The sequence below is a fragment of the Periplaneta americana genome, chromosome 2 (assembly GCF_040183065.1).
Source record: "Periplaneta americana isolate PAMFEO1 chromosome 2, P.americana_PAMFEO1_priV1, whole genome shotgun sequence".
Classification (NCBI taxonomy): domain Eukaryota; kingdom Metazoa; phylum Arthropoda; class Insecta; order Blattodea; family Blattidae; genus Periplaneta; species Periplaneta americana.
Genome location: NC_091118.1, coordinates 100,075,388 through 100,092,635, shown reverse-complemented (window position 1 = coordinate 100,092,635; position 17,248 = coordinate 100,075,388). Strand labels below are relative to the sequence as shown.

The following is a 17,248-nucleotide window of genomic DNA, read 5'->3' as shown; positions in this document are numbered from 1 at the left end:
TTAATAAATGAAATAAATTATATCTAAATTGTTAAATAAATGTTTTCATTTTCATAATATAACACATAATTATAATATAGGCCTACTATGCACCCTATTAAATAAAATACATTATTTCACTTTCATACTACATATTATCGTCGTACATGACAGACATTATTTCGGCTCATTTTGACGAGTATGGAGGAATTCGATATTTGCCTATGTTCGCTTTGCAAAAGGAGGAGGACTCAAAATATTTGCTGTCCTCTTCTAGCCCTTAATGTTTTAAACTAGCATCGTGCATTACAGCCGCTATATTCTGTTCAAGTTTATCGAGTATGGTGAAGTTCGATATTCGCCGATGTTCGCTCTGTCATGTTTATTCCATCTTGCTATAAAAATATTCGCTGTCCTCCACTCCCACCCCTTCATGTTTTAACATCTTAAGGATTTTAGCACAGATCTTGCGATTAATTTGTCATATGAAATAAGACGAAGTTCATAATGTCTTGGTTTCCTCTCTCATGTTTGAGCACTGCACAATACTAGTCGGTACGTACTATGAGCATGTGTTTTTTTATATATTTTGTTTGATTTATTTACAGGCCTACGTGTATTTTTGTGAATGTTTAGTAATAATAATAATAATAATAATAATAATAATAATAATAATAATAATAATAAGAAGAAGAAGAAGAAGAAGAAGAAAAATTACCTATATTCATTACTGTGCGTAACTTCGCGAGATATGCCTACCATTCTTACGCAGCTAAAACACAAAGGGGCATGAAGAGGATGAACTAAGGAGGAAGGCACAGAACATATAGGCTATGTAAGGAAGGGGAGCTTCGGTTCTACAGAGACTAGACAAACGAACCGAATATAGGGCTCTGACTGGTTTTCAACAGACTCGATTATTTTAGTTTATATGCTTCATTTCCATGTACTGCTGGATGCCTACGGAGTACGACAAAGTTTGTAGTACCTTGATATCCCCTCTCATGTTCGAACATTGCACGACACTATTGTAAACCATTTAGGATTCGCGTAACCCCTAGGTTTTGCTCATAGAACCCCAGACGGAACACATTTTGAAAAACGCTGATCTAACTTAATCGTCAATTCTTTTCCGATTGACTATTTCTTAAATGTGAAAAAATGGCCTGTCGATACAGGCTGAAGTGTTTTCAAATGCTTATTCACTTTATGTTGGCATATGTAACATTAAAAAACGTGTAAGATATCATTTCTGAACAGCTTTTTTATAAGTTATAAAATAAATCTGAAGCTAGTCGATGTTTTAACACTGATGCGGTGACAAGGCAATTTAAGTTTCAGAACCATAATAACGCCAGAACGGCGAACAACAACTTTTATACAAAATTAAAATCCTCAATTACAACAATGCACATTGTGTAGTAACCAGGACCCAAAGAGGGAGGGGAATTAACTGCAAATGTTGTCAACTTGTCAATTCCTTAACTGTGACAATCCATTGATGCCTGGGAAAAGCATTTCACTAATTCAATGGGGATTCCATCAACTCCTGTTGCTTTCCCATTCTTCATTTCCTTAAGCGCTAGTTCTTCTTCGCTTAAAATGGAAAAGCCTTTTTTCGTCTTTTGATACGGTTTCTTCGTCTTCTATAACTAAGTCATCTGGACGATTTCTTGTCTCATATAACTCTCCTACATATTTCGTCCATCTGTTTTGTATTCCTTGTTTGTTATTTCATTTCCGATGTCGTCCTCTATCAACACATGGATTTCCTGTTCTTATTTGTGAAGCCCAAACATTTAATTTCGCGGTACATTAAATCATATCATCCTTTTCTCTCTAGATATTCTATTTATTCACATTTCTCTTTCACCCAGTCGCATTATGCTTTATTAATTTCTCTTCTTAGTTCGTTGTTTAATTTCCTGCACTTTCTCCTGTGTTCATGTTTTTCCACTTTCTCCTCTCCTCCATCTTCTCCAACATTTTCCCTGCCACCCAAGGTTTCTTAATTCCCACACCTTCTGTGTATCCTATTCTTTCTTCTGCTGTTGTCTTTATACAACTTTTTAAATAAGTCCAGTACTCATTACTATTCTCAGGTGTGGATTCTAATGTAGCGGCTTTCTCTTAAAAATTTGCTTCAAATTTTCTTCTGTCCTCTTCGTTCTTCAGTTTTTCCATGTTCAATTTCTTCGTCACCTGTCTTCCTCTTATCTTCTTCAGACGAATATCTACTTCGCCTATCACAGGACAGGATTTGAGTTAATATCCGCTCCTGGTAGAGTCTTTGCATTTTTAAGCAATTTCAGAATCTGTACCAGTATAGTCTATCTGATATCTGATTTTGGCCCTTGGGTATGTCCATGTGTATCTTATTCGTTTATGTTGTTGGAATAATGTATTTCCAACAATCATTGCATTTCTTTTACAGAAATTCACCAAATATTCTCCTCTGTCATTTCTTTTTCCCAATCCATATTTTCCAACTGTTCTTCCATCTTGTCCTTCTCCTACAACTGCGTTCCAGTCGCCCATTAGGATTAAGCATGCTTCTTCTTCTTCTTCTTCTTCTTCTTCTTCTTCTCAACTATCTCTTCTATCTTGTAATAGCTTTCTTCCACTTCCTCGTCTGCTAAACCACTATGTGGCATATAAACTTGCACTAGCACTAAATCCATTTTCTTCCCTTGTAGTCTCACTATTATAATCCGGTCATCTACATAACGCACTGATCACTTTATCTTTCACACGTGGTCCCAGTAATACACCAACACCATGACTTTCCTTGCACTCACAATGGAAGAAAATATTTTTCAATGGAAACAAAAATATATCTACAGGTTAGAATTGCACTCAGTCTGTTATTACTGAAGTTGTAGAAATAAGATGTATATTATTTGTTTGTTCAGTACTGTACAAATATGATGGACTTGGGATGTTTCTGAAACAACTGATCATGTATACTTTCAAAAAACCAATTTTTCTGCAATAATTTCAAGTATATACCTAATTTAAATGTTGTTTATTTATTGTATCTTACTACACGTACAGTATGCAAGACAACATGGTACTGCACAATCATATGAACTGTCCAGTATAATGGGCCATTTGATTAAACTATTGAATACTTTGTTCTTCGTGTTATGTTATATGTTGAAAAACAATTTTCATTACCACGACCACAATAAGTATCACCATAGTCTTCATCCTCATTAAATACTTCATTGCCAATTCCAACTAGTGTTAATGAAAGTTACAGTGTCTTGTATTTCATTAAGGCCTTCGCAACATCAAGTTTCTTTTGTTTTATAGTTATGGGTCCCATGCAAGCTTTTTTGACAGGAAGTATTGATCTCATATTCGGCTTCAAAAGATGGGATACTATGGCTGCATACACCTCATTGTTATATCAACACAAACTTGATTGATGTGAGTACTACAAAATGTGAAATGATTATATGGTATTTTACTACTGTCCAGTATAATAGGTAATTTTATCAAAATAATTAATACTTTTTTTCTGCATATTATACCATTAACACTTTTCATTACTATGACCACAGTCAAGTATTACCACAGATTCCGATATTTCATCGTCACTTCCAACTAGAGTGTTAATAAAATAATTTAATGTTACAGTGTCTGGATGTAAGTATTTCATTAAGAATTTCTCATCATGATGTTCCTTTTCCTTTAAGGTATGGATCCCGTGAATTACTGGTCTGATATTCGGTTCCATTTTCATCTTCCCTTCTCTTTAGAAATAGATTTGAAAAACTTCTGAAGATCATTTTTAAAATCAATAACATCCTCCATAGCTATACTTCATGGAAAGGAAACGTTTCCTTAATCAGTTCCATTCATCCTTCTTTCACTGACTCACAGCACCTCTTCAACTTTTCAAGAATATCAAAGTGCTGGTCGCAAAGCAAAAACGAGTGGCCTCTCATAGGAAATAGCTCAGTTACCTTTTTAAATCTATGTACAAACACTTTAGTGAACAAGTAATGTACTATGGACATATTGTGATTTTGGCCAATCCACTCATCACAAAACAAAAATAACTCACCCACATTTTCACCTAAGTATTTCTTGATGTATGCATTTAGGCATGAAAGAACTTAATTTACTCTCTCCCTTGCTATATTTTCTGGTCACATAAATATTATACTATTACCGGTTCTTAGGCTGGTAACAGCACAATTATGAAGTCACAGCTGCCTTTTATAAGAAGGTCGATCAAATCTGGTTACGGCATTAAATTTCAGAGTTAATTGTGGTTTATATCATATGCCACATGATCCCCTTTCCATTTGAAAAATTAGACTTTGATCCAATATGGTGGATTTCAAGATGGCGTCCATGTTCCTGACATACCAAAAGTTGGCCCCCTGACTCACTGTTTGATGGGGAACTCAGATATTTCGTTTTTCCTCCAGTTTCCAAAATAATATGGACTTCTGAACTCACCCTGTACTTAACCATCGCACTATGTGCTCATCGACTCTGAATAACTTTTGTAACTTAAGAATCATAAAACAATTATTACTAACCAACGGATGTATACGCGGGGTTATTCACAATGTTGGCGATGGCGATAGAAGCAGTGATTAAATGAGAGTAGTAGGGACAGTCGAAGAATCCTGTAGCATTGCCGCGGTCTCTGAAACCTGCTGTTCGAGCAGCTTCTCTCTACAAGCATCCGTACCCTGTAATTTTCTGCCCACACATTGGGTATTTGCGATTTTAGTTTCTTCTCTACTTGTAACATATTTATTTTTATAGCCGTTTGCTTATCCCAGTGCACGTATCCAATCCCAAAAGTTTATGACTAAAATTCGTCAACACCATCTCCTACAATAACTGGCTTTCTAAATCGATATCTTAAAGTATTTTTTGATTTCTTAAACCTTACGACCTCGAAGGCCCACTATGCCATATTTTCCCGCTTTTTAGTCTTTGTAACACGCTATATTTCACGGAGACGTCAAAGGCATGTGTCCGAAAAGTAATTAAACTTGACGGAGCAAATTACAGGTAACGATACTTTTGTTTGAGCCAGTGTTCTTTTTCGACTTCTAAATCTACAATAAGGGAATTCCGGTTTCACTTTTTTTTTCCGAAGAAAATTGTGATATTTATTACCACTTAAACTTTCATTATTCTCGACGCAACTTTGGAACAGTGCAATAATAAATGCATAATAAACTCTATTCTGTTTTCATACATAGTTATATGGTACCTATCACTATATATTTGGTCATATAGTACAGAAGAATAGGTTGAGTCTGGGCTGTAACAGTACACTGAACCTAAAAAGGAAACCTAAACCCTTCATATCTTACAAATTCTGATTCAAACATCGAACAGTCCATGAAAAATATCCAGATCAAAAACTTACCTCACGCCTTGGTAAGTAGCCTATGTATTAATATTCAGAAGACATCCGCTTTTAATAGATCCTGCGAACAGACAAACGAAACAGGTAAAGACAGACAAAATCGTCATCTGAGAACAAAGGATTATATTAGGGAGATTTGTACCTGAAATGAGAGGCAATAACCGAGTTCAATAACGCTGCTTCACAAATTGACTATCCGGGAAGGTGTTTCCTTAGTGATCGAACCTCTGCTTCCAAGAAGTGTTGAAAACTATCTATTGCCTATAATTTTATGCCTGCTTCAGTCTCCGCATTTTAATGCTTATTAACGATAATACTTTATACAAATTTCACCTGTGACAAGTGATGTTTTGTATCAAAATATCAGATGATTACTTCCAACTCAGATTTGTATAAACACTCAGGCTTACACGTGCGAGTAATCAGCTGGCATAAAACGTCAGGGAATTTGTCAAGAATGGTTACCGCAATACTTCTGTTAGACCAGGACCTAGCCCAACTAACTTCTCACGACTTAATTATTATTTTAGGGTAGATTATTTAAAGACGTTCTATAAACTGTACGTTATCTAGTGAAATTTGTGAAAGCGAGAAGTATTTGGAGAGATGAATGCAAGGATTCGCTAAGGAATTATTCAATATTTTTTTCTACAGATAGGGAAAACCCATTTAAGTTACCTGCCAAAATGGGATTCGAACCTACAACCAAGCGGCACTTCAGAACTCAAGTCGAGCTCGCTAACCCCTAGGCTACACGGTTGTCTTCTTATACCAGTGTTTCACAAGTTACCGCCACTTACGGAGCTTATTTCCGAAGACATTCTGAGCAAAAATTGTCATATAAAAATGAATCTTATTCTCAATATTTTCTGAGTTACACTAATTTGAAGTTGTTTGTAAAATACCTTTTTCTTTAACTGCCTAGTATTCTGAAGCTAAAAATGTGTTAATTCCTTAACTGCTTTGTACCGGTTTTTTTTTTCAATTTTTAACTAACAATTACATTATACTTACGCATTTATCATAATTATTACAAATCGCACAACTGCTAGGGCCATATTCATAGACATTCTTAGAGCGGTGGATGATCAGCCAATTAACGTTTTTCGCATTCATAAACCAGTGTTAGCGATATAATATGATATGAATCCTGTACAAGTAATCAGTCGATAGCCGCGGCTAGTTTAGCACGCTCGTAGCGCGGGCTAGCGAAATGACTATGCATAACACCCTTAGAGTTCAATTTTGCATCCTAATGTAATGTCTTAAAAACTTTACAAGAGTGGCGTGATTTGTAACAAAATTGTTGTGATAAGTGCGTAAGAAAAATATAATTTTGTAGTTAAAAATTGAAAAAAAAAAAAAAAAAAAAATCTGTACGAAGTAACTATGAAATTAACACATTTTTAGCTTCAGAATACTAGCCAATTAAAGACATGATACTTCTAAATAGTTCATTCTCTATTTGTAATATTCTTTTACCCTTAAAACTGAAAAAAAAGGTATTTTACAAACAATTTCAAATTAGTGTAGCTCTGAAAATATTGATAATGTTATGTTTTATTTAACGACGCTCGCAACTGCAGAGGTTATATCAGCGTTGCCGGTTGTGCCGGAATTTTGTCCCGCAGGAGTTCTTTTACATGCCAGTAAATCTACTGACATGAGCCTGTCACATTTAAGCAGACTTAAATGCCATCGACTGGCCCGGGATCGAACCCGCAACCTTGGGCATAGAAGGCCAGCGCTATACCAACTTGCCAACCAGGTCGACTGAAAATATTGATAATAGGACCCATTTTTATATGACTTTTTTGCTGAAAAGTCTTCGGAAATATGCTTCGTAAGTGGCGGTAATTCCTCGTGAATGACCCTGTATTTAAGGATGGTTTTAAAATGCAAATGTAATTTAGAGATGAGATACTACAAGGTAGTTCAGATATAATAAAATGATGGCAATGACGAACAGAATGTTTCTTCTCCTTTGTCACCATCTTCCTTCTGCTGCTTCTTCTTCGACGTATTATATTTCTTCTTTTATCCTTTCCAATCTTGTTAGGCTCAGAGTCTGTACAAGTCTCAATGCGTCATTGTTTTTCAGTTCGTCCTTATGTCATGTTTTTTTTTTTCTGTATCTTATTTTTTAAGTTTTATAAATTGTAGGAAGAGACGTATCCTGAGAAAATCTTACTTGACGTCTTAGTCCTAAGTGCTTAGTTCCAATATGTCTATTCTATCATGCAACACAGTGCAAGTTTAAATGACAGACTTTTCAGAGTCTTTGCAATAATGTCGAAAGTTCATTTTCTTCTCTATTTTGTTGATTCTAGAACACAAACCGTTGCAGAGTCAACAAACGACAAGGGATTGAAGATTTTATTTCCCTTACCTTAAGGCAAGGGGGGGGGGGGACTGAATTGAAAAATAGGCATAAATGGCTTAAAAATGCGATTTTCGGATTTTTACGTTAAAAAATTCGAAATATTCGCTAATATGTTTTCGCGGGATATCAGCCGAGTTAAGATTTTGGAATGCTCCAAGCTTTCGACTGCTATCTCTGCAGCCATCTTCTTCCCTGAAGATGGCTGCAGAGATAGCAGTCGAAAGCTTGGAGCATTCCAAAATCTTAACTCGGCTGATATCCCGCGAAAACATATTAGCGAACCAACGCCGAGAAAGCCTCAAATCATACAAATTCGAAATATTGTTGTGAATCATTTCGCCAAGTTTCATTTCCATATTCCGCTTCTGACAGGTGTTTCAGCCGCCATTTTTAAAGTCGTGCGCTATTTAAATGCCACAATGGGTCACGCCTACTCCGTCTGCAAGGTAGCTCCTCTCTCTATTTAAAAATTACTGTCGTTTTCCTCAATTTTCTAATTGCGTTTCTGCATATTGAGACAGAGAGACCGTTCGAGATAGTTCATGTATGTGTCCAACAGATGGCAGATTTTCAGGACGTATGTAGAATGCATTTACATTCATGGTCAGAAAATCATATGTTGTTTTGATTCAGAAGCACGTGCAAACAGTAACCAAGTGTTATAATAAGTGATATAGGCCTGTCTCATTCTTTTCTATTTCATATTTATAAGTGCAACTGTTTCGAAGATTTAGCGTAGTTACAGTAGTTTTATAGTTTGTAAATAGTAAGCATATTTATAAGTGTGTGTATATAGTTTGTAAATAGTAAGCCTGTAAGTTATCAGTGTGTGTTATTAGTTTACTGTAGGGTTTGTTGTACAAAATTGACATTGCCTAAAAAGCCAGCGAGGTGTTCAGCAGGCAAAGAAAATGTCTTGAAGAGGTGGAAAAATAAAAGTGCTACTGTGGGTGGAAATATTGTGCAGTCAGAAAATATTAGTAGGCCTACTGTTGTGAATGCAAGTGATATTTGTGAAAATGTGCAGTCAAGAGACAGTGATTGAACCCGGACCTAATGTGTGTGACCCTGAAGTATGCCTAAGTGATAGTGATTCTCAATATGAACCAGAAATGAATGTAAGACAAGAAAAACTGAAAACAAGATGTAGTGAAATATATTTTGTTGATAGTGAGCAATGTAAATATATTTTAATTGATGTGGGTAAATTATCTGAACTGGTATAGAATATTGTGTGTGCTGATTGTCAGAATAAGACACTCGATATTGAACTGTCTGGTGATTATGGTCTGGCACATAAAGCTGAAATTAGATGCAATGTGTGTAAAGATGCAGTAAAATCTTCTACATACACATCACAGAGAATAAAGAAGGAATCTAAGAGACCTGCATTTGATGTAAATCAGAGAGTAACACATGCTTTTTCACAGATAGGCAAGAGCCATGCCGCATTGGCACAGTTTGCAATGATTATGAATATGTCAATTGTATCAGAAAAGACATTTCACAAACCCATGCAAGATATAATGACTGCCTTCGACTCATACAGTACAGTGAAAACAATATTTGAAGGAGTGAGAGCTGAAGTTAGACATGCATATAGTGACCTCATCGTTGACAAACCAGTTCCAAACATATTAGATATTTCAGTTAGTTTCGATGGGAGTTGGATGACCAGGGGACATACTTCTGCTTATGGTGTAGGATGTGTCACAGACATGCTGACTGGCTATGTGATTGACTATATTGTGAAATCCAGTATTGCCAGAACTGTATAATGAAGGAAACGACTCTAGGTAAAAATTCACAAGAATTGACATCTTGGAAGGAAACTCATGCCCCAGATTGTGACATAAATCATTATGGATCTTCTGGATCAATGGAAATGGACGCAGCAGTGGAACTTTGGCAGCGATCTGAATGTTATGGTTTTCTTTACAAGACACTTTTGTCAGATGGTGATGCAAAGACACTTCTGAAACTAAATGAGGTGAAACCTTATGGTCAAGGTTTCACTATAGTGAAAGAGGAATGTGTGAACCATGTTGGAAAGAGACTGGGAACAGCACTTCATAATGCTGTATTACAGTGGCGTTCCCAAAATGGGACACTTGGCGGGAAGGGATATGGAACTCTGAAAAGTACAACAATCAAGAAATTGACAAAGTACTATCAGAATGCCATAATCAAGAACAAAGGTGATACAGATGCAATGAAGTCAGCAATCTATGCCACATTACTGCACAGCATTTCAACCGACTCAAAGCCACAGCACAATAAATGTCCACCTGGTAAGAGTTCGTGGTGCTTTTACCAGCGAGCCATGGCTGAAGGAAGACAACCACCACCTCATAGAGAAAATGTTGGAACACCTTTGAAGGAGGCATATTTGTCAAAAATCATGCCAATATATCAAAGATTGGCATCAACTGCATTGCTGGAGACATGTGTTTCAGGCAGAACACAGAATGCAAATGAGAGTTTGCACTCTATGATCTGGCAGAAGTGTCCAAAAGAAGGATTCGGTTCCAGAAGGCGTGTGGAATAACTTTGGATTGATTAACAGGTTGGATTTTCATGTTTTAAACTATGGTATCTATTTTCTCGGTTTAAATTTTATCTACACATTCACTTCTTCAAAATCTATCTACTTCCACATTTTTTGACATATTGTTACGCAATTTTTTCTGCTGTTTAAGTGTATTCCAATATTCGATAATTGGCATTCAATTTTGTTTAGAACAAACTATAATTGAATTTAAAAATTTTTAATTTCCTAATATACATGATTTTTTTTAAATGTGAAAATGATTGAATTCAATAATTTTTTATTCGAAACCTAATAACAGCATCAGTAAACTGAATGCCAACTATGTTTTACCATGCCATAAGCTACCTTGAGAAAACAAATTATTAAAAAATTTCTGAAATTGTAGCACAAGATAGGAATTAGGCCTATATTGATATCAAAATATTAACATAAAATTAAAATGAATAATTAATAACGCTGATATTTCTTACACTACAGCTTTGAAAATTTGTATGTATGTACCAAGTAATACCCAGAACTAGCATGCAAAAAATCATTCATGTATCTTTTATAGTTTGGAAATTACCAACTTTCAGTTCAGTCCCCTCTTCTAATATAGGATAACTAACACTTAACACAGTGCAAGTTTAAACGACAGACTTTTCAGAGTCTTTGCAATGATGTCGAAAGTTCATTTTCTTCTCTATTTTGTTGATTCTAGAACACAAACCGTTGCAGTGTCAACAAACGACAAGGGATTGAAGATTTTACTTCCCTTACCTTAAGGCTTAAAGGAAGCCTTCAAAATACATTGCCTTCGACCGCGTATGGACGCTCGAACATAGAATCTAATGAAAGAGGATATGAAGGAAGACAAAGAGATAGGAGATGAATCGGAGAAGGTTCAAGAAATTAACAGGAAGAAAAATGAAAATAATGTTGAGAGAATAAATATGAGAGAAGATAAGAGGAACGAGATATAGTAGTAAGAGAATAGAGCGAAGAAAAAAAATGTACCAACTGCAATTTATCTAGTATCGACAGAAATGGTGACATCGTATTTGGCGAGATAGGTCTGGGTATTCGGCATAGGATTACATGATATTCGCCTTACAGATAGCGTAGGGAAAACTTCGAGAGAAGAAAAAACCAAGTAGAAAAGCAGCCCAAGAAACATTCGAATCCACGCCTGAGCGAAGTCTAGGACCTTAAGTCCAGCTCGCTAAAACATGAGTTATGCCGGTGGCTAACAGAGAAAAATTAGTGCAGAAATAGAACATCCATCGCTTTCGGTCTGATTTGAATTCGTAAACAACGGATCTAATGTCAAATATGACACCGACTCCACCAGAAGACGAAACACGGTGTCAACATTTTGGTGTCCATTTGGTAATGGCACGATAAAAAGCTCGAAAACAAGGTTGTGAGAAAATATGCATATAAAGATAGACGACGTTAGAACGGGCAGACATAGTACTTTTGGCACCAGATCTGTTGTTTTGAAAATTCATCTCGCTCCAAATTTTGACATTTAGCGCTATGTCGTTTTCCTAGTGCTTTTACTTCTGTATGGTGCCAAATCTATTGTTTTATAATTTTTTTGGAAAATAGAACTTGAAAAAGCTGGTCGTCCGTAAAGAGTGAAAATAAAAAGTTTGATTTTTTAAATTCGCTTTTGCAGTTCGACCATGTTGAGTAGTGAAAGTTTTGCTGACTTGTGAACAACAATAAAATTTTTAAAGTCTTGTATGCATGTGTGTGTGTGTGTGTGTGTGTGTGTGTATATATATATATATATATATATATATATATAATAAATGGACGAAGATTCATTTGGGGGGTGTCAGGCACTCCTCGGGCCTTCTGTTCTTACGCTTGTTTCCGAAAAACCGACCAGCACAAAGTAGTAAAGCCCCTTTCGCGTGTGGATTTAATGGATTGTGAATTATGGTGTAAATATTGATAATTATTTAGATCCACGACCTTACCTTCACTACGAATTTGAAACTGAATTAAAAGCATGTGCTATTGCATTTGAGGAGGAAAATAAAATATGCTGTCGGTGCGTGAAGTTCGTTGTTGAGCTGATAAAGCATTGTAGGCAACGACTTCCAGAAAACATTAACATACTGAGGGACAAAATAAAACTGGCCCGGAAAATCTGTAATATTTACATTTATATATATATATATATATATATATATATATATATATATATATATTTATAGTTACAAGACTGTTTAAGACTGATCTTTGTTAATGAACATCACAGAAGATGCGTCGAAATCACGGTTTCCTGCATTGTCAGGGTCATTTTCGCGTCAGTCTTATACAAATAAATTCATATATTTCATTTACATTTTCCACGGGCCAGTTTTATTTTGCCCACACTTGCTTTCCGCAATGGAATATTTTCCGTTGAAAGATCCATAATTTATTGAACTGGCAAAGTTTTTCACTCAAGATCCAAGCATCTTAACAGTCACTGAATCACAATGGAACAATTTACATGATGTGAAACAGTGCAAAGTTACGCATAATGTGAAGTTTTGAGCCGAGGTTAATTCCTACCGTGATGTGAGCGAAGAAAACCAATAGGCCTACAAGAACATACCTCGTGTGGTACTATCAATTCATTCTTATGTTACGTTACCCCATTCTAATGTTGAAGTTGGAAGAATGTTTAGTCAAGTGAATCTAAAAAAATCCAAACAAAGAACATTAGCATATTACTTGTAGGATTAAGTGTTCCATTTAGGCTCAGAAAGGAGAGGAAATGTCATAACTACAAACTACCAGACGACCTCATGCAAAAATTAGAACAATGGAATCCTATGCTTCACAAAAGCCGCCGTTTTCCTCGAAGGATGTCGCAAATAGCAGTTTGATACTCATAAGACGACGAGGATACAGATTTTTTTTAACAAAAAATGTGTAAGCAAAGAAGTTTTAAATAGCAGCTTGAATTTTTTAACTGCCTGGTGATTTTCTAGTACACTTTGGGTATGAATCTGGCACCGTGTAAATTTTGAAATTTGAGGAGACGGTCTCCAGATATGGAGGATAGCTGCGAATATATTGAATAAGCAGTCTTGAACAGCCGATAAGGGATTGTCCTCCAGCTTGGCGGTTGGGCGAAGGGCTAACAACCCATCAACGTAAAAAAACAGCTTGTTACGAAACCTTACAACAAGCCTCGGAATGGGACTGATTCTCTGGCACGACCACAAGTAGAGATTTATCCTTCGAAGAGGTGGAAAAATTCAAATATCTTGAAGCAACAGTAACAAATATAAATGGCACTCTGGAGGAAATGAACCGCAGAATAAGTATGGGAAATGCGTGTTATTATTCGGTTGAGAAGCTTTTGTCATATAGTCCGCTGTCAAAAAATCTGAAAATTAGAATTTATAAAACAGTTATATTACCGGTTGTTCTGTATGGTTGTGAAATTTGGACTCTCACTTTGAGAGAGGAACAGAGATTAAGGGTGTCTGAGAATAAGATTCTTAGGAAAATATTTGGGGATAAAAGAGATGAAGTTACAGGAAAATGGAGAAAGTAACACAACGCAGAACTGCACGCATTGTACTCTTCACCTGACATAATTAGGAACATTAAAGCCAGACGTTTGAGATGGGCAGGGCATGTAGCACGTATGGGCGAATCCAGAAATGGATATAGAGTATTATTTGGGAGGCCAGAAGGAAAAAGACCTTTGGAGAGGCCGAGACGTAGATGGGAGGATAATATTAAAATGGATTTGAGGGAGGTGGGATATGCTGATGGAGACTGGATTAATCTTGCACAGGACAGGGACCGATGGCGGACTTATGTGAGGGAGGCAATGAGCTTGCGGGTTCCTTAAAAGCCATTTGCAAGCAAGTAAGCAAGCAACACTGGAGAGGACGGATAATATGCTGATAGACAGGAGGACGGGCAGACGGAGAGACATGTCTCAAAGTAAACAACAACGCAAGCCTACTTCTACACTAAAACAACATGAGAAGTTATGCTATTTTGCTACTATACGAAACGATATTCGCCACGACCTGTGTGCGATTTACAGAACCTTTTGCAAGTGCCCGTCATACAGCTTTGTTGGACGTGAAACACGGGAAAACTGGAGCGCACACAACACGTAAGGCTTCAAAAATCGACATGCCATCTGTCGCACGCAGGAAACAAACTTTGTCAGCTCTTTCTTGCAATTGGACTGAAACAATCTCCGTGTCGCACGGCTCGTAACTTTTGGGTGACCGACAAAACAAAGCGAAATAAATATCCATTATATTCATGTCGATATGGCTTTCGTCTACATCAGCGATCATCTGTCTTTCGCACGCAGAGTACAGTTCAAATAAACAGTGCAATGTAAATCGCACATACTATATACCCCACTCTGCACTTACTGCACGTTAAAAGCACTTTTATGTAAATTGTGTCAATGATGTTCCCATTGTGTAGGTTTTGAAATGCCACAAAGAGTAGAGTCTGTGTAAAAAGTAACATTTACAATGCGAAATCTTTGGATATTTATACCATGTCCTAGATGCAGACGTATCTTATGTTTCGGAGCTACATATCTGCTTCGTCATCAGGGAAGGTTGGGAAAGTGGAACGAGGAACCCTGTAGGATTCGTTACCAAGAGGTATTCTCCACAACTGGATCAGTGCAACTACCTAAAAACGTCGTGCTATGTTGATCATGATCACTATGAGTCTCAAATCATGCTTAAGTATGATTTCTAGTACCAAAATTATTATAATAAAATAATAAACACAACAGCCCTAGAGCAGGTTTTCAAGGAGTCATATACCATTATCGCACAAAAGAACCGTTTTACCCGTATTCCATGTATATAAACAAAGGACAGTTAAATCACAGTAAACAAAGGAAGCGTTTTACTCGTATTATTCGTTAGACCTACGCTTTTCTGTTTTCTTGATTTAGCAACACTGAATTTGTACAGAAGTATCAATTGTGGGTACATTTTTGAAAAGCTCTTAATGAGCATTATTCAAAGATAAAATAAATATATTGGATGTTCCATTTAAAGTAAGAGAGTTGGAGTTATTTCCGGTTAAACCGGAAGTAGAAAAAACTCGGTAATACCAGTATTGCGTTCTTATATATGGTTATTCCCACACACCAAGTTTCATGTCACTGAACCACATGCTTCAAAAGTTATTTAGGTGGTGCGGGATTTTAAACTAACTCTGTATAAATCAAGTATTTCCAGGAAGATGGATAGGCAGAAGAGGAAGTATTGAATGACCGCCAAGATTCCCTGATCTGAACCCATTAGATTCTTTCTTATGGGGATATTTAAATATTTGAAGCGAAGGGTCTATCAGGACAGACCTTGAGACCTGGAAGACTTAAAACGAAGAATGAGGAATGAAACAAAGCAAATCAGTCGAACAGTGTTGCTGAGAAGATTAAACAATTTCAAAGACAGATTTATACATTGTTTAGCAGCAAATGGAGGCCATTTTGAGCACATTCTCTGAACAGAAATCAACACATGATTGAACACAACAATGCTAATTTTGGTTTTAATGGGTTTTCTTATTTTAAACCCCATATATTGTATTACTACTGCAGTTAAATTTCAGTGGTGCATATGCTACAATACGTATTTTTTAATTATAAACTTAAAGATATTGTAATTCAATTGTTTTATTAGCTTTATTCACTTGTTTCTATTAGCTTTTCGTCTGCAATTGTTTAATCCAAAGCCTCCTCAAATGATGTATTAAAGCATTAAAATTCCCCTTTCTTCAGTACACATTGTCATCGAAAGAGGTAATTTTTACAAAGGGGCATTCCATGTCAAATCAACACAAAAAAGTGGACTTTTCAACCCGACCACCTCAGATTTTCATTAAATTTGGTAGGATGGTAAAGAACCTTAAGTTAAGTAATTATGTAACATTTTAGCCCTCAATAATGCACGATATCCCTACAGCAATTCTGTCAATACGAGAAAAAATGTAAAAATGTCGCATACTATGTCAACAAAAATAATTCATAACTTCTCTTCTAATTGAGGTAGAATCTTAAACTTGGGCTTATTTTAAAGCTAAGGGATCATACGTTTCAATAAAAATAGGTTTGCATCAAAGTAATGAATTCTTTATTGAATAGTCACGTGAAACACATTTTAACATTGAATATCTATAAATGCGGGACATAAATTACTTCGCGAAAAATGTATGTTATAGAGGTAAGAGTATTCTCCCCTTGGTGTAAGTTTCATTTTGGAAACGTTTCAGGAATATCAGTAAAAAAATATATCAATGTATTGGTTTGTAGCACTTAACCCCGTCTTACACCAACACTGCATGCGCACGAGTTCCTACTTGTCTGATAAGCTGCGTCATCGATCTGTCAGGCCGTCATTCAATTTATACAAAACGTGCAATCTGTTTCAAGTGTAATGTCGTTGCTGCAATCCCTTCGAGAAATTAGGGCACTGTAATTAGAGGGAAAATTTAAGAAGTGTTATATCGTGGATGCTTAATGTATTTCGTGATTTAAAACAGGAACAAAAGGTGTGAGCTATGTGTCGCAAAGAAATAAAAATATAATATGATGCTATTACGCAGAATCCTCATAATGACTCTAGTAATGAAGAATACGTCGACTCTACAGCAAATGTAAGTTCATTAAATACAAGTCTTTTTGACCAAGGTGTGTTCCTTATTAAACAAGAAAGGCTACAACAAGAGAAATATAAGAGACAGAAATTTGAAAATATTATAGAAGACAAAGTCTTCGATATAAAGATGCCGAGGAACCAGGACCTTTCTGATTCTGAAATTTTGTCTCAGTTGCAGGAAAATTTTCAAAATTCAGGTAAAAGTGAGAAAATCACCATTTTAACACTACTACCTAAAAGCTGCAGCGTAAATAGTATAAAAAAGAGTTTCTTTCAGCTTTCGAATA

The 17,248-nt window shown here is 36.0% G+C and overlaps 1 protein-coding gene across 6 annotated transcripts in view; it reads right to left on the bottom strand.

The window, feature by feature from the left end:
- The window catches only part of Src64B (Tyrosine-protein kinase Src64B), a 284,478-nt gene that overhangs the window by 124,892 nt on the left and 142,338 nt on the right, over positions 1-17,248 (bottom strand). For 4 of the 6 annotated variants that reach the window (XM_069818190.1, XM_069818195.1, XM_069818192.1 and 1 more), the window contains one exon: positions 5,384-5,444. The exons of the other annotated variants lie outside the window; for them this stretch is intronic. The gene's annotated coding sequence lies outside the window, so the exon portion shown is untranslated. The remainder of the gene's footprint in view (positions 1-5,383; positions 5,445-17,248) is intronic. 6 annotated transcript variants of the gene reach the window in all.